Genomic DNA, 19489 nt, shown 5'->3' with positions numbered 1-19489 from the left:
CCCTGACCCGGCTGTATGATAGTGAGGGTCTCCTCCCTGACCCGGCTGTATGATAGTGAGGGTCTCCTCCCTGACCCGGCTGTATGATAGTGAGGGTCTCCTCCCTGACCCGGCTGTATGATAGTGAGGGTCTCCTCCCTGACCCGGCTGTATGATAGTGAGGGTCTCTCCCTGACCCGGCTGTATGATAGTGAGGGTCTCCTCCCTGACCCGGCTGTATGATAGTGAGGGTCTCCTCCCTGACCCGGCTGTATGATAGTGAGGGTCTCTCCCTGACCCGGCTGTATGATAGTGAGGGTCTTCCCTGACCCGGCTGTATGATAGTGAGGGTCTCCTCCCTGACCCGGCTGTATGATAGTGAGGGTCCTCTCCTGACCCGGCTGTATGATAGTGAGGGTCTCTCCCTGACCCGGCTGTATGATAGTGAGGGTCTCCTCCCTGACCCGGCTGTATGATAGTGAGGGTCTTCTCCCTGACCCGGCTGTATGATAGTGAGGGTCTCCTCCGACCGGTTGTATGATAGTGAGGGTCTCCTCCCTGACCGGCTGTATGATAGTGGTCTCCTCCCTGACCCGGCTGTATGATAGTGAGGGTCTCCTCCCTGACCCGGCTGTATGATAGTGAGGGTCTCCTCCCTGACCGGCTGTATGATAGTGAGGGTTTCCTCCCTGACTTGGCTGTATGATAGTGAGGGTCTCCTCCCTGACCCGGCTGTATGATAGTGAGGGTCTCCTCCCTGACCCGGCTGTATGATAGTGAGGGTCTCCTCCCTGACCCGGCTGTATGATAGTGAGGGTCTCCTCCCTGACCCGGCTGTATGATAGTGAGGGTCTCCTCCCTGACCCGGCTGTATGATAGTGAGGGTCTCCTCCCTGACCCGGCTGTATGATAGTGAGGGTCTCCTCCCTGACCCGGCTGTATGATAGTGAGGGTCCTCTTCCTGAATCGGCTGTATGATAGTGAGGGTCTCCTCACTATAACTACAACTCCTCAAAGGGGAGAGGATAGGGGGTCTTACCAGAGAACTGACAGTGCTCCTAGCTGAGAGAACTACAACTCCCAGCATGTTTAGTATGTTGTTATGTGATATCAAAGGACATTACAGGAGGAGGTATAGCCGGAGAGGACTACAACTTCCAGTATTTCTCTGTCTCATACTAAATTCGTCAGTTCTCCATCTTCTACTGCAAACAAAGCTCCGCCCCCCGGCTGATCACATGACAGTGACATCACCACAGGTCCTTCATGTCTACAGTGCAGGTCAATACAGCACTCGCTGACTGTGGCCCCAAGTGGCAGGTGAGTGACCATAGGATGGGTAGAGACGCAGTGCATGCTGGGGGTTATAGTTACTGAGGAGACCTCCTGACACCGGCCAGTATGGAGCCGGGTCCTATTATTACCTGTCAGATCAGGAGAGACGCAGTGCATGCTGGGGGTTATAGTTACTGAGGAGACCTCCTGACACCGGCCAGTATGGAGCCGGGTCCTATTATTACCTGTCAGATCAGGAGAGACGCAGTGCATGCTGGGGGGTTATAGTTACTGAGGAGACCCCCTGACACCAGCCAGTATGGAGCCGGGTCCTAGTATTACCTGTCAGATCAGGAGAGACGCAGTGCATGCTGGGGGTTATAGTTACTGAGGAGACCTCCTGACACCGGCCAGTATGGAGCCGGGTCCTATTATTACCTGTCAGATCAGGAGAGACGCAGTGCATGCTGGGGGTTATAGTTACTGAGGAGACCTCCTGACACCGGCCAGTATGGAGCCGGGTCCTATTATTACCTGTCAGATCAGGAGAGACGCAGTGCATGCTGGGGGTTATAGTTACTGAGGAGACCCCCTGACTCCGGCCAGTATGGAGCCGGGTCCTATTATTACCTGTCAGATCAGGAGAGACGCAGTGCATGCTGGGGGTTATAGTTACTGAGGAGACCTCCTGACACCGGCCAGTATGGAGCCGGGTCCTATTATTACCTGTCAGATCAGGAGAGACGCAGTGCATGCTGGGGGTTATAGTTACTGAGGAGACCCCCTGACACCGGCCAGTATGGAGCCGGGTCCTATTATTACCTGTCAGATCAGGAGAGACGCAGTGCATGCTGGGGGTTATAGTTACTGAGGAGACCCCCTGACACCGGCAGTATGGAGCCGGGTCCTATTATTACCTGTCAGATCAGGTGAGACGCAGTGCATGCTGGGGGTTATAGATAATGAGCAGACCTCCTGACACCGGCCAGTATGGAGCCGGGTCCTATTATTACCTGTCAGATCAGGAGAGACGCGGTGCAGGCTGGGGGTTATAGTTACTGAGGAGTCCTCCTGACACCGGCCAGTATAGAGCCGGGTCCTATTATTACCTGTCAGATCAGGAGAGACGCAGTGCATGCTGGGGGTTATAGTTACTGAGGAGACCTCCTGACACCGGCCAGTATGGAGCCGGGTCCTATTATTACCTGTCAGATCAGGAGAGACGCAGTGCATGCTGGGGGTTATAGTTACTGAGGAGACCCCCTGACACCGGCCAGTATGGAGCCGGGTCTTATTATTACCTGTCAGATCAGGAGAGACGCAGTGCATGCTGGGGGTTATAGTTACTGAGGAGACCTCCTGACACCGGCCAGTATGGAGCCGGGTCTTATTATTACCTGTCAGATCAGGAGAGACACAGTGCATGCTGGGGGTTATAGTTACTGAGGAGACCCCCTGACACCAGCCAGTATGGAGCCGGGTCCTAGTATTACCTGTCAGATCAGGAGAGACGCAGTGCATGCTGGGGGTTATAGTTACTGAGGAGACTCCCTGACACCAGCCAGTATGGAGCCGGGTCCTAGTATTACCTGTCAGAACAGGAGAGACGCAGTGCATGCTGGGGGTTATAGTTACTGAGGAGACCCCCTGACACCGGCCAGTATGGAGCCGGGTCCTATTATTACCTGTCAGATCAGGAGAGACGCAGTGCATGCTGGGGGTTATAGTTACTGAGGAGACCTCCTGACACCGGCCAGTATGGAGCCGGGTCCTATTATTACCTGTCAGATCAGGGGAGACGCAGTGCATGCTGGGGGTTATAGTTACTGAGGAGACCTCCTGACACCGGCCAGTATGGAGCCGGGTCCTATTATTACCTGTCAGATCAGGAGAGACGCAGTGCATGCTGGGGGTTATAGTTACTGAGGAGACCTCCTGACACCGGCCAGTATGGAGCCGGGTCCTATTATTACCTGTCAGATCAGGAGAGACGCAGTGCATGCTGGGGGTTATAGTTACTGAGGAGACCTCCTGACACCGGCCAGTATGGAGACGGGTCCTATTATTACCTGTCAGATCAGGAGAGACGCAGTTCATGCTGGGGGTTATAGTTACTGAGGAGACCCCCTGACACCGGCCAGTATGGAGCCGGGTCCTATTATTACCTGTCAGATCAGGAGAGACGCAGTACATGCTGGGGGTTATAGTTACTGAGGAGACCTCCTGACACCGGCCAGTATGGAGCCGGGTCCTATTATTACCTGTCAGATCAGGAGAGACGCAGTGCATGCTGGGGGTTATAGTTACTGAGGAGACCTCCTGACACCGGCCAGTATGGAGCCGGGTCCTATTATTACCTGTCAGATCAGGAGAGACGCAGTGCATGCTGGGGGTTATAGTTACTGAGGAGACCCCCTGACACCGGCCAGTATGGAGCCGGGTCCTATTATTACCTGTCAGATCAGGAGAGACGCAGTGCATGCTGGGGGTTATAGTTACTGAGGAGACCTCCTGACACCGGCCAGTATGGAGCCGGGTCCTATTATTACCTGTCAGATCAGGAGAGACGCAGTGCATGCTGGGGGTTATAGTTACTGAGGAGACCTCCTGACACCGGCCAGTATGGAGCCGGGTCCTATTATTACCTGTCAGATCAGGAGAGACGCAGTGCATGCTGGGGGTTATAGTTACTGAGGAGACCCCCCTGACACCGGCCAGTATGGAGCTGGGTCCTATTATTACCTGTCAGATCAGGAGAGACGCAGTGCGTGCTGGGGGTTATAGTTACTGAGGAGACCTCCTGACACCGGCCAGTATGGAGCCGGGTCCTATTATTACCTGTCAGATCGGGAGAGACGCAGTGCATGCTGGGGGTTATAGTTACTGAGGAGTCCTCCTGACACCAGCCAGTATGGAGCCGGGTCCTATTATTACCTGTCAGATCAGGAGAGACGCAGTGCATGCTGGGGGTTATAGTTACTGAGGAGACCTCCTGACACCGGCCAGTATGGAGCCGGGTCCTATTATTACCTGTCAGATCAGGAGAGACGCAGTGCGTGCTGGGGGTTATAGTTACTGAGGAGACCTCCTGACACCAGCCAGTATGGAGCCGGGTCCTATTATTACCTGTCAGATCAGGAGAGACGCAGTGCATGCTGGGGGTTATAGTTACTGAGGAGACCTCCTGACACCAGCCAGTATGGAGCCGGGTCCTATTATTACCTGTCAGATCAGGAGAGACGCAGTGCATGCTGGGGGTTATAGTTACTGTGGAGACCTCCTGACACCGGCCAGTATGGAGCCGGGTCCTATTATTACCCGTCAGATCAGGAGAGACGCAGTGCATGCTGGGGGTTATAGTTACTGAGGAGACCTCCTGACACCGGCCAGTATGGAGCCGGGTCCTATTATTACCTGTCAGATCAGGAGAGACGCAGTGCATGCTGGGGGTTATAGTTACTGAGGAGACCCCCTGACACCGGCCAGTATGGAGCCGTGTCCTATTATCACCTGTCAGATCAGGAGAGACGCAGTGCATGCTGGGGGTTATAGTTACTGAGGAGACCCCCTGACACCGGCCAGTATGGAGCCGGGTCCTATTATCACCTGTCAGATCAGGAAAGACGCAGTGCATGCTGGGGGTTATAGTTACTGAGGAGACCTCCTGACACCAGCCAGTATGGAGCTGGGTCCTATTATTACCTGTCAGATCAGGAGAGACACAGTACATGCTGGGGGTTATAGTTACTGAGGAGACCCCCTGACACCGGCCAGTATGGAGCCGGGTCCTATTATTACCTGTCAGATCAGGAGAGACGTAGTGCATGCTGGGGGTTATAGTTACTGAGGAGACCCCCTGACACCGGCCAGTATGGAGCTGGGTCCTATTATTACCTGTCAGATCAGGAGAGACGCAGTGCATGCTGGGGGTTATAGTTACTGAGGAGACCTCCTGACACCGGCCAGTATGGAGCCGTGTCCTATTATTACCTGTCAGATCAGGAGAGACGCAGTGCATGCTGGGGGTTATAGTTACTGAGGAGACCCCCTGACACCGGCCAGTATGGAGCTGGGTCCTATTATTACCTGTCAGATCAGGAGAGACGCAGTGCATGCTGGGGGTTATAGTTACTGAGGAGACCTCCTGACACCGGCCAGTATGGAGCCGTGTCCTATTATTACCTGTCAGATCAGGAGAGACACGGTGCATGCTGGGGGTTATAGTTACTGAGGAGACCTCCTGACACCGGCCAGTATGGAGCCGTGTCCTATTATTACCTGTCAGATCAGGAGAGACGCAGTGCATGCTGGGGGTTATAGTTACTGAGGAGACCCCCTGACACCGGCCAGTATGGAGCCAGGTCCTATTATTACCTGTCAGATCAGGAGAGACGCAGTGCATGCTGGGGGTTATAGTTACTGAGGAGACCCCCTGACACCGGCCAGTATGGAGCCGGGTCCTATTATTACCTGTCAGATCAGGAGAGACGCAGTGCATGCTGGGGGTTATAGTTACTGAGGAGACCTCCTGACACCAGCCAGTATGGAGCCGGGTCCTAGTATTACCTGTCAGATCAGGAGAGACGCAGTGCATGCTGGGGGTTATAGTTACTGAGGAGACCCCCTGACACCAGCCAGTATGGAGCCGGGTCCTAGTATTACCTGTCAGATCAGGAGAGACGCAGTGCATGCTGGGGGTTATAGTTACTGAGGAGACCTCCTGACACCGGCCAGTATGGAGCCGGATCCTATTATTACCTGTCAGATCAGGAGAGACGCAGTGCATGCTGGGGGTTATAGTTACTGAGGAGTCCTCCTGACACCGGCCAGTATGGAGCCGGGTCCTATTATTACCTGTCAGATCAGGAGAGACGCAGTGCATGCTGGGGGTTATAGTTACTGAGGAGACCTCCTGACACCGGCCAGTATGGAGCCGGGTCCTATTATTACCTGTCAGATCAGGAGAGACGCAGTGCATGCTGGGGGTTATAGTTACTGAGGAGACCTCCTGACACCGGCCAGTATGGAGCCGGGTCCTATTATTACCTGTCAGATCAGGAGAGACGCAGTGCATGCTGGGGGTTATAGTTACTGAGGAGACCTCCTGACACCGGCCAGTATGGAGCCGGGTCCTATTATTACCTGTCAGATCAGGAGAGACGCAGTGCATGCTGGGGGTTATAGTTACTGAGGAGACCCCCTGACACCGGCCAGTATGGAGCCGGGTCCTATTATTACCTGTCAGATCAGGAGAGACGCAGTGCATGCTGGGGGTTATAGTTACTGAGGAGACCTCCTGACACCGGCCAGTATGGAGCCGGGTCCTATTATTACCTGTCAGATCAGGAGAGACGCAGTGCATGCTGGGGGTTATAGTTACTGAGGAGACCTCCTGACACCGGCCAGTATGGAGCCGGGTCCTATTATTACCTGTCAGATCAGGAGAGACGCAGTGCATGCTGGGGGTTATAGTTACTGAGGAGACCCCCTGACACCGGCCAGTATGGAGCCGGGTCCTATTATTACCTGTCAGATCAGGAGAGACGCAGTGCATGCTGGGGGTTATAGTTACTGAGGAGACCCCCTGACACCGGCCAGTATGGAGCCGGGTCCTATTATTACCTGTCAGATCAGGAGAGACGCAGTGCATGCTGGGGGTTATAGTTACTGAGGAGACCTCCTGACACCGGCCAGTATGGAGCCGGGTCCTATTATTACCTGTCAGATCAGGAGAGACGCAGTGCATGCTGGGGGTTATAGTTACTGAGGAGACCCCCTGACACCAGCCAGTATGGAGCCGGGTCCTATTATTACCTGTCAGATCAGGAGAGACGCAGTGCATGCTGGGGGTTATAGTTACTGAGGAGTCCTCCTGACACCGGCCAGTATGGAGCCGGGTCCTATTATTACCTGTCAGATCAGGAGAGACACAGTGCATGCTGGGGGTTATAGTTACTGAGGAGTCCTCCTGACACCAGCCAGTATGGAGCCAGGTCCTATTATTACCTGTCAGATCAGGAGAGACGCAGTGCATGCTGGGGGTTATAGTTACTGAGGAGACCTCCTGACACCGGCCAGTATGGCGTATGGTCCAAACTAGAGATGAGCGAATTTCTAAAAAATTTGATTCGGCCGTTTGCTGAATTTTCCAAAAAGATTTGCTACAATACGAATTTATTTGCTGCGAATCGCGTTAAAAAATGGCTATTTTCTGGCTGCAGAGAGCCTGTATAGTGGTGTAGAACACTGTGCCTGTATAGCGGTGTAGAGCACTGTGCCTGTATAGCGGTGTAGAGCACTGTGCCTGTATAGCGGTGTAGTGCACTGTGCCTGTATAACTGTGTAGAGCACTGTGCCTGTATAGCGGTGTAGAGCACTGTGCCTGTATTGCGGTGTAGAGCACTGTGCCTGTATGGCGGTGTAGAACACTGTGCCTGTATAGCGGTGTAGAGCACTGTGCCTGTATAGCGGTGTAGTGCACTGTGCCTGTATAGCGGTGTAGAACACTGTGCCTGTATAGCGGTGTAGAGCACTGTGCCTGTATAGCGGTGTAGAGCACTGTGCCTGTATAGCGGTGTAGAGCACTGTGCCTGTATAGCGGTGTAGTGCACTGTGCCTGTATAACTGTGTAGAGCACTGTGCCTGTATAGCGGTGTAGAGCACTGTGCCTGTATTGCGGTGTAGAGCACTGCGCCTGTATAGCGGTGTAGAGCACTGCGCCTGTATAGCGGTGTAGAACACTGCGCCTGTATAGCGGTGTAGAACACTGCGCCTGTATAGCGGTGTAGAACACTGCGCCTGTATAGCGGTGTAGAGCACTGTGCCTGTATAGCGGTGTAGAGCACTGTGCCTGTATAGCGGTGTAGTGCACTGTGCCTGTATAGCGGTGTAGTGCACTGTGCCTGTATAGCGGTGTAGAGCACTGTGCCTGTATAGCGGTGTAGAGCACTGTGCCTGTATAGCGGTGTAGAACACTCTGTCTGTATAGCGGTGTAGAACACTGTGCCTGTATAGCGGTGTAGAGCACTGTGCCTGTATAGCGGTGTAGAACACTGTGCCTGTATGGCGGTGTAGAGCACTGTGCCTGTATGGCGGTGTAGTACACTGTGCCTGTATGGTGGTGTAGAACACTGTGCCTGTATAGCGGTGTAGAGCACTGTGCCTGTATAGCGGTGTAGAGCACTGTGCCTGTATAGCGGTGTAGAACACTGTTCCTGTATGGCGGTGTAGTACACTGTGCCTGTATGGCGGTGTAGAACACTGTGCCTGTATGGCGGTGTAGAACACTGTGCCTGTATGGCGGTGTAGAACACTGTGCCTGTATGGCGGTGTAGAACACTGTGCCTGTATGGCGGTGTAGAACACTGTGTCTGTATAGCGGTGTAGAACACTGTGCCTGTATGGCGGTGTAGAACACTGTGCCTGTATGGCGGTGTAGAACACTGTGCCTGTATGGCGGTGTAGAACACTGTGCCTGTATGGCGGTTTAGAACACTGTGCCTGTATGGCGGTGTAGAACCCTGTGCCTGTATAGCGGTGTAGAACACTGTGCCTGTATAGCGGTGTAGAACACTGTGTCTGTATAGCGGTGTAGAACACTGTGCCTATATAGCGGTGTAGAACACTGTGTCTGTATAGCGGTGTAGAACACTGTGCCTATATAGCGGTGTAGAACACTGTGTCTGTATAGTGGTGTAGAACACTGTGCCTTGCAGTAACACGCATAGGGAGTCTGCTGTGGTAGTAAAATAACACTATGAGTCAGTATGACATGCAGATGACAGGCGTCACTCTTAGAATCACTGCACACTTCACTTATTGGGGCAGTCACGGGGCCAAAACTGACCAGATAACTTAAGTGTGACCTCAGCTTTACAGGTTGATGTTGGCGCCAAGAGGATGCGCACGCCTTTTACACCCTCATCAGCTGATTCCACATAGATGTCTACAGAACCTGTTCTATTAACACCTTATACAAGTAGAGCCCCCGACAGAGTAGAGAGGGGGTCAGCAGTAAGTTTGTGTTGACGTCACTGATTATTTTGCCCTTCCTCTGATCCGTCAGAACAATAACCCACAAAAACGGATCCTGTCTGTGGAGCATCCGCCTTCACTCGGTCAGCATTTGGTCAGTAATCCATCAGTATTGCTAATGCCAAAAATACAGGAGTGGATCTAAAACAGAGATGACACGGGAATGGAATATTTGCAAGTCTTCTGTGTTTTGTACCCACTCCTGCTTTTGGCTACCAAATCAGAAGCCAATTCTGATGGGACCATACAGGCCTTACAGCTGCTACACAGACAGGATCTGTTGTGCATCTCATTTTTCCTTCCTTCTGACAGATCAGAAGAAGGGTCAAATAAATGATGATGTCAGCCAGGCCAAAAGGCAAAATAGTGGCCCGGTCATGAAGTGGGGAGGGTGGGAACAGCATTAGGACACCATAGCGTGGCACAATGACAGGGTGGAGGTGGAGGTGGCGGCAGCACCAGGAGGCCACAGAGTGGCACAATGACAGATTCTGGAGGTGGCGGCAGTAGCAGCACCAGGAGAAGGCCACTGAGTGGCACAATGACAGAGCCTGGAGGTTGGTGGCAACAGCAGCAGTAGCAGCATCAGGAGAAGGCCACCGAGTGGCACAATGACAAAGTACGGAGGTGGCGGCAGCAGCATCAGTAGGAGGCCACAGAGTGGCACAATGACCGAGGTGGCGGCAGCATCAGGGGACCACAGAGTGGCAAGGTGACATAGTGTGGAGGTGGCAGCAGCATGAGGAGGCCACAGTGTTGCCAGTTCGTCTATTTATTTGTAGGGAATATGGGACAGAACAGAAGGTTAAAATTTGTCAACTTTATAAAGTGTTGTTTAAAACATGATTTAATAATACATGTACTCCGGCACAAAAGGCTTGGCAAATTGTCCGTGAATTTCCCTTGAAAATTTGGATAATATATTGGCGAATTTAGGTTAATTTTCTTATAATTTTAATCAAGTTTTGGTTCAATTTATTAATAAATATTTAATAAACGTAATAATAAAAATTAAGTGTTGCCTAAGACAGGAGAGAATCAGCCAGTCTTCTGTTTATTCAACGACGTGGTTGCGATGGAGAAAGCATTCCAAAAAACTATTTCCACCTGGATTGATGAAAGTGCAGTATTGGCTGCTCATCGAGCCAGATACTTCTAGGGGAACTTGCCTGGCATGAACAGGCCTCTAGTAGCTACAGAAAACGAGAAGACAAAGCTTCAACATAGCTTGGAGCCCTGAAGAGTCGCGAAGTTCATCAAGATTGAAACCATAACTACCAGCCCCTGGTCTCTTCATCAGGGAAAACCCTCACGAGTTCCCAGTCATCATAGATGGGAAGGAGGACATCCTGTGGTGCACAGAGATGGAGAAGGTCTTCGGATTCCCCCTGCACTATACAGACGTCTCAGAAATGAACCGCTGTTTCCGACAGAAGCTCCTGGGAAGGTCATCGAGCGTCCCGGTAATCCGGCATCTATTCGCCCCGCTGCAGATTTATCATCGAGACATCATGGAGATTTTATCACATATAACTACAGCACTGAACGCTGAATAAAATTTATTTTTCGACCAAAATATGTCACTAAAGATTTTATCACATACACTCACCTAAAGAATTATTAGGAACACCATACTAATATGGTGTTTTACCCCCTTTTGCCTTCAGAACTGCCTTAATTCTACGTGGCATTGATTCAACAAGGTGCTGATAGCATTCTTTAGAAATGTTGGCCCATATTTATAGGATAGCATCTTGCAGTTGATGGAGATTTGAGGGATGCACATCCAGGGCACGAAGCTCCCGTTCCACCACATCCCAAAGATGCTCTATTGGGTTGAGATCTGGTGACTGTGGGGCCATTTTAGTACAGTGAACTCATTGTCATGTTCAAGAAACCAATTTGAAATGATTCGAGCTTTGTGACATGGTGCATTATCCTGCTGGAAGTAGCCATCAGAGGATGGGTGCATGGTGGTCATGAAGGGATGGACATGGTCAGAAACAATGCTCAGGTAGCCCGTGGCATTTAAACAATGGCCAATTGGCACTAAGGGGCCTAAAGTGTGCCCAGAAAACATCCCCCACACCATTACACCACCACACCAGCCTGCACAGTGGTAACAAGGCATGATGGATACATGTTCTCATTCTGTTTACGCCAAATTCGGACCATTTGAATGTCTCAACAGAAATCGAGACTCATCAGACCAGGCAACATCTTTCTAGTCTTCAACAGTCCAATTTTGGTGAGCTTGTGCAAATTGTAGCCTCTTTTTCCTATTTGTAGTGGAGATGAGTGGTACCCGGTGGGGTCTTCTGCTGTTGTAGCCCATCCGCCTCAAGGTTGTGCGTGTTGTAGCTTGACAAATGCTTTGCTGCAGACCTCGGTTGTAACGAGTGGTTATTTCAGTCAACGTTGCTCTTCTATCAGCTTGAATCAGTTGGCCCATTCTCCTCTGACTTCTAGCATCAACAAGGCATTTTCGCCCACAGGACTGCCGCATACTGGATGTTTTTCCCTTTTCACACCATTCTTTGTAAACCCTAGAAATGGTTGTGCGTGAAAATCCCAGTAACTGAGCAGATTGTGAAATACTCAGACCGGCCCGTCTGGCACCAACAACCATGCCACGCTCAAAATTGCTTAAATCACCTTTCTTTCCCATTCTGACATTCAGTTTGGAGTTCAGAAGATTGTCTTGACCAGGACCACAACCCTACATGCATTGAAGCAACTGCCATGTGATTGGTTGACTAGATAATTGCATTAATGAGAAATAGAACAGGTGTTCCTAATAATTCTTTGGATGAGTGTATATCGGCAACAGTGAAGGCTGAATAAATGTTGGTTTTCGACCGAGATACGTCACTAAAGATTTTACCGCATATATCTAGAGCGCTAAACGCTGATTAAAATTTGTTTTTCGAATTAAATACTGTACGTCAATATAGACTTTACCACATATAACTGCAGCGCTGAATGCTGAATAAACGTTTTTTTTTTTGTTACCGAAATACGTCACTGAAGGCTTGGGACTCTCCACCTCGGCTCGGCACAAGCTGTCAGTTCTCTGAAAGGTGCAGAGTCCACCACTTGGAAAGGGAGGGACTGCAGCATTAGCAACTTGGACAGGAGCACGTTCAGCTTCTGCGCTGTTGGATGAGTGCATGCATACTGTTGTCTCTTGGCAATCACTTTAGTGATCGATTGCTGACAAAATGACTGACGAGGAGGAGCAGGAGCATCAGGACCAGCAGATGATGGTAACGACACACAGCTCCCTTCGCCTGAGGTGGTGGAGCCTTGACTGCCTGAAATCTGGTGTGGCGTGCCACTGGGTGATGCAACGGTTGCTGCGGCAGGCTGGACCACCACATCAGAGCCACGGTTCTCCCAGGCCACTTTATGGTGACGCTGCAAATGTTGACTCGGCTGTATGATAGGGAGGGTTATCTTCCTGAACCGGCTGTATGATAGTGAGGGTGGTCTTCCTGAACCGACTGTATGACAGTGAGGGTCGCCTTCCCGACCCGGCTGTATGATAGTGAGCTTCGCCTTCTTGACCCGGCTGTATGATAGTCAGGGTCTCCTCCCTGACCTGGCTGTATGATAGTGAAGGTCCCCTTCCTGACCTGGCTGTATGATAGTGAAGGTTCCCTTCCTGACCCGGCTGTATGATAGTGAAGGTCTCCTTCCTGACCCGGCTGTATGATAGTAAAGGTCTCCTCCCTGAACCGGCTGTATGATAGTGAAGGTCTCCCTGACCCGGCTATTTGATAGTGAGGGTTGCCTTCCTGGCCTGGCGGTATGATAGTTGCATTGGCCGGGTTTGGGGTGGCCCCAACACTACGCTGGGTCCCATGGATACCGTCTAGGTGTCGCTACATGTTTCTGCTCTAAGGAAGGGATGGTAGGGCATGGTGCACCCCAATGTAAAATAAGTCCAAAGAGTCAGGGTCTGCAGTAACCAGGGGGCTTCTTTACTGGAGGAATTCAGGTGCAATACAATACAGGTGAGGCATAGAGCTGGCTTCTCCAGTCTCCTCCCTGGCAGAAGAAGGGTTTGATGCTGAGGAAAGGCCTGAGCCAGCTGTCCCTCACTCTCTTCAGAAGGCTGGTACCCTGGTCCAAGGCTGGTGATTCAAGGTCTGTGGCAGAGTATCCCTGTTTCAGCTTCTTCTGGTCACTCAGAGTCTCCTCTTCCAAGCACTGGTCCCTAACTGCAGCACACTAGGGGCTCTGACTGCTCTCCTTATATACAGTTTTTGCTAGACTAGAACCTTCTAGTGGGAGGGGTGGAGTGGAGAAGCTCAGCACAAACAGATACACTGTTTTAGCTCCCGTCTGGTATAGACTTACATTAGAGCTTCAATGATACTCAATAGCAATGACACAGCAGTTTTTCCAGACAAAAACAAGTTTCCAGACATAACAACAGAGCTAAATCAGACATTCAAAAGGTCGGTCTGTCTGCTTTTGGTGGTAAACAATGTCTGGCTTTTTCCCTCCAAAAGATGCTCTTCTTTCAATCTATGGTAGCTGTGGAAAATTACCAGCTTCTTATAGATCTTATAGATTTTTTTGACTGGGTGACTAAAATAATAGATGGAGGAGGTGCAGTAGACATCGCATATCTAGATTTTAGTAAGGCTTTTGACACTGTCCCACATAGAAGACTTATCAATAAACTGCAGTCATTGAGCATGGACTCCCATATTGTTGAGTGGCTGAGTGACAGACAACAGAGGGTTGTAGTCAATGGAGAACATTCAAAACAAGGTCATGTTACCAGTGGGGTTCCACAGGGATCTGTACTGGGACCAATTTTGTTTAATATCTTCATAAGTGATATTGCAAAAGGCCTCGATGGTAAGGTTTGTCTTTTTGCTGATGACACAAAGATATGTATCAGGGTTGATGTTCCTGGAGGGAAACGCCAAATGGAAAAGGATTTAGGAAAACTAGAAGAATGGTCAGAACTCTGGCAACTGAAATTTAATGTGGATAAGTGCAAGATAATGCACCTGGGGCGTAAAAACCCAAGGGCAGAATATAGAATATTTGACACAGTCCTGACCTCAGTATCTGAGGAAAGGGATTTAGGAGTAATTATTTCAGGAGACTTAAAGGTGGGAAGACAATGTAATAGAGCAGCAGGAGATGCCAGCAGAATGCTTGGATGTATAGGGAGAGGTATAAGCAGTAGAAAGAGTGAAGTGCTTATGCCGCTGTACAGAACACTAGTGAGACCTCATTTGGAGTATTGTGCGCAGTACTGGAGGCCATATCTCCAGAAGGATATAGATACTCTAGAGAGAGTTCAGAGAAGAGCTACTAAACTGGTACATGGATTGCAGGATAAAACTTACCAGGAAAGGTTAAAAGACCTTAATATGTATAGCTTGGAAGAAAGAAGAGACCGAGGGGATATGAGAGAAACTTTTAAATACATAAAGGGAATCAACTCGGTAAAGGAGGAGAGAATATTTAAAAAAAGAAAAACTACCACAAGAGGACACAGTTTTAAATTAGAGGGGCAAAGGTTTAAAAGTAATATAAGGAAGTATTACTTTACTGAGAGAGTAGTGGATGCATGGAATAGCCTTCCTGCAGAAGTGGTAGCTGAAAATACAGTGGAGGAGGTTAAGCATGCATGGGATAGGCATAAGGCCATCCTTCATATAAGATAGGGCCAGGGACTATTCATAGGATTCAGATATATTGGGCAGACTAGATGGGCCAAATGGTTCTTATCTGCCGACACATTCTATGTTTCTATGTTATTGAAGTCCTAACAGTTTCTCAGTATTAATTAACTCTTTCCATGGAGCCATGTAAATACAGTGATAGAACAGGATACATATCACAACATATAAAATGCAGTAACACAGTAATAAACAGTGCAAGTTAACACTTTTTAAGTGAAATAAAGTAAGACGTTTATAACTTTGCATAGGGGAAATAGAGAAATGTCTACAAATGTCCAAACATCAAAGTACCCATTGCTCCAGGGCACTACATAGTGAGGGTCGCCTTCCTGACCAGACTATATGATAGTGAGGGTCATCTTCCTACCTCGGCTGTATGATAGTGAGGGTCTCCTCCCTGATCCGGCTGTATGATAGTGAGGGTAATCTTCTTGCCTCGGCTGTATGATAGTGAGGGTCTCCTTTCTGACCCGGCTGTATGATAGTGAGGGTCTCCTCCCTGACCCGGCTGTATGATAGTGAGGGTCGCTTTCCTGACTCGGCTGTATGATAGTGAGGGTCTCCTTCCTGACCCGGCTGTTAGGGATGAGCGAATCGACTTTGGATGCTTTATCCGAAGTCAATTCGCATAAAACTTTGAATAGTGTATGGAGCGAGTGCTCCGTACAGTATTAGAATTTATTGGCTCCGATGAGCCAAATCGGGCTATCCCTAGAGGTTGCGGAGCTACGTGGTTCAGTCACACAGTGTCAGAATGCTCTGGCATCAGGAGGAGGTCAAATTTATGTGGAACCCAAGGTTGCTCTTCCTGATCGATTTGCAGGGGGTACGGATGATTTTATCAGTTTAAGAGAGTCTTGCAAATTATATTTTCGGCTGTGTCCATCATCTTCTGGTGATGAAAGTCAGAGGATAGATATAGTCATTTCTCTGCTTAAGGGGGACGCGCAATCCTGGGCCTTTTCTCTGCCGCCCGGTTCTCGGGCCCTCCGGTCGGTGGAGGAATTTTTTAAGGTCCTGGGATTGATCTACGATGACCCAGACCGGGTCTCAATGGCGGAATCGAGATTACGTAATTTATTTCAGGGTGAACATTCTACAGAGGCTTACTGTGTTGAGTTTAGGAGATGGGCGACCGAATCAAAGTGGAATGATCCCGCGTTACGTAGTCAGTTTTGTCAGGGGTTATCTGAGAAATTGAAAGATGCCCTTGCTTTTCATGAGTACCCAGATTCTTTGGAGAATGCTATGTCTTTAGCAGTACGGTTAGATAGACGTATCAGAGAAAGGAGTAGGGCTCCCTCCGCGCAAGGGATCCCTTCTGTGAGTAGTTTCGTCTCGACGGCCTCCCCGGGTGATATTACAGGTAACTCTGGGGTAGCGGAGGAACCCATGAAGCTGGGTCAGGTTTCTTGCCGTTCTGATAGTAGAAACTTTAGGAGATTGCACAAACTGTGTTACTACTGTGGGAAAAGTGGTAATTTTGTTTTGGCTTGTCCTTTTGTTAAACCGCAGGTGGAAGAGAAAAAGAAAAAAAAAACTTTCCTGACTCTTGGTGGTGTGAATGGTGTGGTAGAGCAGGCAGGTATGCAAGCTCCCCGCAATTCCTGTTTTCTCCTTCCAGCTAGGGTGGCGCTAGAGTCAAGAGAAATTTTTGTTGAAGTATTCCTTGACTGTGGTGCTGGGGTAAACCTAATTGACATCCTTTTTCTTCAAAATTTGGGTCTAAGTACTTGCACTTTAGAGAAAGAGATTCAGGTTTTTGCAATGGATTCTTCCCCTCTTACTTAAAGGAGTCTCACTCACATTGCTCATGGTATTTACTTAAGGGTGGGTGATTTACATGTTGAGATTATGTCTTGTTTTGTCATGAAGGATTTGCCAGCTCCTATAGTTTTGGGGTTACCATGGTTGACTAAACATAACCCAATTATTGATTGGCAAGCAAGACAGATCATTGGTTGGAGTAAGTTTTGTTCGGATAATTGTCTGGGCACATCTATCTCTGGTGTGTCCACTACGGCTTTACCTCAGTACCTCTCAGATTTTTCGGATGTCTTTTCGGAGGGTGGGGCTCAGGAATTGCCCCCTCATCGTGACTATGATTGTCCAGTTAATCTCATTCCTGGGGCTAAGTTGCCAAAGTCTCGGCTTTACAACCTCTCTCAACCCGAAAGAGAGGTCATGCGAAAATATATCGCCGAGAGTTTGGCAAAAGGTCAGATTAGGCCATCAAAGTCTCCGGGGGGAGTAGGTTTGTTCTTTGTAAAAAAAAAGGATGGATCGCTGAGACTGTGTTTGGATTTCTGGGAATTGAACCGTATTACGGTCCGGGATCCATATCCCCTGCCTTTGATCTCTGACCTTTTTGATCAGATTGTTGGAGCCAAGGTGTTCTCCAAGTTGGATTTGAGAGGGGCCTACAATCTGATCAGAGGGGGATGAGTGGAAAACGGCCTTCAATACGCACGAGGGTCATTTTGAGAACCTGGTTATGCCTTTTGGGTTGACGAACGCGCCAGCAGTATTTCAGAGATTCGTCAATGACATTTTTCATCATTTGGTGGGGAGGTTCGTAGTAGTTTACTTGGATGACATTTTAATTTACTCTCCTGACCTGAAGACCCATCAGTATCATGTGAGACAGGTTTTGACGATCCTTCGGGAGAATAAATTATATGCCAAATTGGAGAAATGTTTGTTTGCAGTGCAAGAGCTTCCGTTCTTGGAATATCTGCTTTCTGATTCTGGTTTTCGTATGGACCCCGAAAAGGTCCGGGCAGTTCTGGAATGGGACCGACCAGAGAATCGGAAAGCTCTGATGCGGTTCTTGGGGTTTACTAATTATTATAGAAAATTTATTTCAAACTATTCTACCATAGTAAAACCTCTCACTGATATGACTAAGAAGGGCACCGACATCTCTGTCTGGTCGGATGAGGCATTGCAGGCCTTTTCGGCTATTAAGGAGCGGATGTGTCTCAGCCATTCGTAGTGGAGGTTGATGCATCAGAAGTGGGGGTTGGAGCGGTGTTGTAACAGGGTTCATCCCCTGGCAACTGGGTCCCGTGTGCTTTTTTTCTCCAAGAAGCTCTCGGTTGCCGAGAGGAATACTGATGTTGGAGATAGAGAGTTGTTGGCCTTTGAGGAATGGCGTCACTGGTTGGAGGGGGGCGTCTCACCCCATTATGGTATATACAGACCATAAGAATTTGGCTTACCTGCAATCTGCCAAGCGTCTGAACCCTAGACAGGCCAGATGGTCACTGTTTTTTACCAGGTTCAATTTTGTGGTAACCTTTCGCCCAGGGGTTAAGAACGTCAAGGCAGATGCTTTGTCTCGCAGCTTTCCTGGGGGAGGTGATTCAGAGGATCCTGCGCCGATTTTAGCGGATGGGGTGGTGGTTTCCGCTCTGTACCCTGAATTGGAGATGGAGGTGTTGGGAGCCCAGGAGGGCTCCTGGTTCTTGTCCCCCAGGGAGGTTGTTTGTTCCTGAGGGCCTGCGATACAAGATGTTCAAGGAACATCACGATACTGTCCTTGCTGGACATCCTGGTGGTAAATCCACCTGTGATCTGGTGTCCCGGAGGTTCTGGTGGCCAGGGTTACGTAAGAGCATTGAGGATTACGTGACAGCTTGTGAAACCTGTGCTCGGTCAAAGGTTGCTCATACTCGGCCGGCTGGTTCACTTCTTCCATTGTCTATTCCGTCTCGTCCTTGAAAGCACTTGTCTATGGACTTTATTACGGATCTGCCAAGTTACTCCGGGAGAACAGTGATTTTGGTGGTAGTTGACCGTTTCATTAAAATGGCTCACTTTATATCATTAACTAGTCTGCCTAACGCCAAGACTCTTGCGCAGATTTTTGTGGATAATATTGTGAAATTGCATGGTATTCCTTCGGATGTGGTCTCTGATAGGGGCACGCAGTTTGTCTCCAGGTTTTGGAGGGCGTTCTGCTCTCGGCTTGGCATTCAACTTTCATTCTCCTCGGCTTTTCATCCGCAGTCGAATGGGCAGACAGAGCGTACTAATTGAAACCTGGAGACCTACTTGAGGTGCTTTGTGGCTGAGAATCAGCAGGACTGGCCCTCATTCTTGTCCCTAGCAGAGTTTGCGTTGAATAACCGTAGGCAGGAGTCCACAGGTAAGTCGCCATTTTTTGGCACATACGGTTTTCATCCTTGGTACCTTTTCTGGGACTGGTTCCTCTGGGATGCCAGAGGAGGAGAGATTTTCTTCTGCCTTATCCTCCATCTGGCGGAGTATCCAAGGGAATTTGGAGAAGATGGGTGAGAGGTATAAACGAATGGCTGACAAGGGACGTGTGACTGGTCCGGACCTGTGTGTGGGTGATCTGGTGTAAAAATATCAAATTGAGAGTGCCATCTTGGAAACTGGGTCCAAGATTTATTGGTCCGTACAAAATATCTGCGGTGATCAATCCTGTAGCGTTTCGGCTGGATCTTCCGCAGACTTGGAGGATC

At 49.5% G+C, this 19489-nt stretch overlaps 2 protein-coding genes across 3 annotated transcripts in view; both read left to right on the top strand.

Annotated features, from left to right (window-relative positions):
• LOC122935208 (zinc finger protein 397-like) overlaps positions 1–19489 on the top strand; it is a 1371324-nt gene that overhangs the window by 477432 nt on the left and 874403 nt on the right. The window lies entirely within an intron of this gene.
• LOC122933852 (zinc finger protein 501-like) overlaps positions 1200–19489 on the top strand; it is a 70979-nt gene continuing 52689 nt past the window's right edge. For both annotated transcript variants that reach the window (XM_044288932.1, XM_044288933.1), the window contains exon 1: positions 1200–1299. The gene's annotated coding sequence lies outside the window, so the exon portion shown is untranslated. The remainder of the gene's footprint in view (positions 1300–19489) is intronic.

The sequence above is a fragment of the Bufo gargarizans genome, chromosome 4 (genome assembly GCF_014858855.1).
Source record: "Bufo gargarizans isolate SCDJY-AF-19 chromosome 4, ASM1485885v1, whole genome shotgun sequence".
NCBI classification, from domain to species: domain Eukaryota; kingdom Metazoa; phylum Chordata; class Amphibia; order Anura; family Bufonidae; genus Bufo; species Bufo gargarizans.
This window is presented reverse-complemented; position numbering and strand designations above follow the sequence as displayed.